Source organism: Rhagoletis pomonella, unplaced genomic scaffold (genome assembly GCF_013731165.1).
Source record: "Rhagoletis pomonella isolate Grant_MI unplaced genomic scaffold, Rhpom_1.0 Rhpom_scaffold_00009, whole genome shotgun sequence".
Classification (NCBI taxonomy): Eukaryota; Metazoa; Arthropoda; class Insecta; order Diptera; family Tephritidae; genus Rhagoletis; species Rhagoletis pomonella.
Genome location: NW_023458563.1, coordinates 17,745,879 through 17,748,311, shown reverse-complemented (window position 1 = coordinate 17,748,311; position 2,433 = coordinate 17,745,879). Strand labels below are relative to the sequence as shown.

At 29.5% G+C, this 2,433-nt stretch overlaps 1 long non-coding RNA gene across 1 annotated transcript; it reads left to right on the top strand.

Annotated features, from left to right (window-relative positions):
• Nucleotides 1–865: 865 nt before the first annotated feature.
• LOC118745610 lies at nucleotides 866–2,433 on the top strand. The gene is made up of 3 exons (XR_004993663.1): nucleotides 866–1,314; nucleotides 1,395–1,477; nucleotides 1,786–2,433. It is a non-coding gene; the product is annotated as an uncharacterized LOC118745610 (long non-coding RNA).

The window sequence follows — 2,433 nt, the reverse complement described above, 5'->3', positions numbered from 1 at the left end:
GCAATATTGTTATGTGCTTTATAAGTAAAAATGAACGTAATAAAATATTTTATACTTCAATACAAGTAACTAGCGCTATTTCTACAATTCGAAGTGATCTTAAAAATATTTGTAATTAAATATGTACTTTATGCGTTCAATGGAAACTATGTTATATGCAAAAATATATTCCGATTTTTTTCAAATACCTGGTGTAAAATGTTTTATATATCGGTAATTTTAATAACAATAGTTATTACTTTCATCTACATTGCTTTTAATGTATATTTTCACGAGTAGTTGCAGTTTTCTTCAATTGTCTCTGGCAGACTATGCACTGTAAAACTAAATAATTTCACAATTTCTACCCTACTATTGGTTTATATTTTAATACAAAGTAATCAATTACTGAAAAATATATATACTCCGATCAAACTATAGTACTGAATGCTTGTCAAACAGTTAATTAAATCAAATGGACACACTCGGGGCGAGTTTTGGAACACGAAAAAAATATTATGCTTATTAAGGGTCGGTTACTCAATGTCTGGTTAACGCTTATCTCCGGTTAAACATTGTTATCGACGTATTCGACTCCATTCATATAACAGAGAGTCGGTAACGTCGATAACGATGTTTAACCAGAGGTTAGTGTTAACCAGACTTTGAGTAGCCGGCCCTAAGACTAAGTAATTTCTAACTTTCTCCCTATTATACGTTTATATTTTAATGTAGGATGATTAATTACTGAAGAATATATAAATTCTGATCAAACTTCACTACTGAATGCTTGACAAACAATATTCAAATCAAAACTTCAATAGTGAATGCGCTTAGGGCGAGTTTTGGTACATGGTGCAAAACATTATGCATATTAAGAGTAAATAATTTCTCACCTATTATAAGCTTATGTTTTGATATAATATGATTTATTACTGAAGAATATTTTAACTCCGATCAAACTAAAGTAATAAATGCTTGACAAACAACTATTTAAATCAATAGATCAACAGTGAACGCGCTCGGAGCGAATTTTGGAACACTTCCTAAAATATTTACAGAAGCAGCAAATGCAACTCTGGGATGTAGCTGAATATCAAATAATTAGGCAAATTTGTGCGCGCATAGTGTTTTTTCCGGAAAATTTTCGTAGTTTTCGTAAAATGTTGAGTTTTGTGAAATAATATATATGTAAATCCTATTATATATTGACTTTCTTTTTAAATAAGATTTAGACATTTTGTATTTGCAATATACGTGAGTCGTGTGCTAGCAGAGGTTTTACAAATATCGGCCTCGTGGAGATTTGGAAGTTTCTGGCCAAACAACCAACAAGTAAGTACAATATGTAAATTTATTATTGCGTTCACTTTTTTAATTATTGTGTATTTACATACATATGTACGTATTTGTAGAAAAAAATGCCGAAAAGATGTGTATGCAGATGTGCAGAAGTAAGCTCCCTCTACAAGTTTCCTTTGGCCTCGGATGTATCAAGGTATGATGTTTATTTCATTTTATTTGTTTATTGAAATTAGTTAAACTGAATGCTGGATAAGCGATAGCCATCGTCTGGATTTAGCTTTGTACTTTAAAGAGATATAGGGTACTCTGGCATTTACTGGTACATTTGTTATGTTAAAATCCAGCCAGACGGACTAGTCTTGCAGTTTTATCGCTTATCCAGTTAATAAAGTTTGACCATAATTTCATTGTAGTGTGTATATGGTATAGCAAATCTGCTATAATGTAGCACACATTGCGTTTCAATGTTTTTTTATTTGTGAAAATTTTAATCATCGGCAGGCTTATTGAGCAAGAATGATACGGGAAGTAAATGATCGAAAATTTTCACATCAAACCGGTTTCGTGGACTTATATTTAATTAATAATTTTAACATCGCGCCTTTATTGTATTTTTAATAGCTTTAACCTTTTAATAAGATAGCTAAGATGGTACGTGCTGTTAATTCCTCTTTGTATCTAATTAATTTTAATTAGTATGCGTGGAGTTAAATTTAGTGTAAAAGCAGCAAAATATATTATTATGTACTTCGGTTTTCAGCTGCTTACTAGTAATAAGTCGTAGATTTAAGTTTTTTTTAAGTTACAGTGTTTAATTATAAAATCGGTATTTTCATATACATGCATGTATGCATGTACTTAGGTTTTCAGCTACCTTCTAGTAATTAGGCTTATGGCCTTATTCATAAAAAATAAAGTAGGTTTAAAGAGTTTTGCAAATTGACGTTTTCATATATTTTTCAATTTATAAACCTATTTTAAAGAAACTTAATTTTTTATGAATAATGCCATTAGACGTTAAACATAAAATTACATAACAAACTACAATTAGTAAGAAAATAAACATAATTATGTACTAATAATAGTTAACTAAACTAATGTTACCAAGGTTAAGAATGTATTCAATAAAGTGTTAAAAACATTAAAATA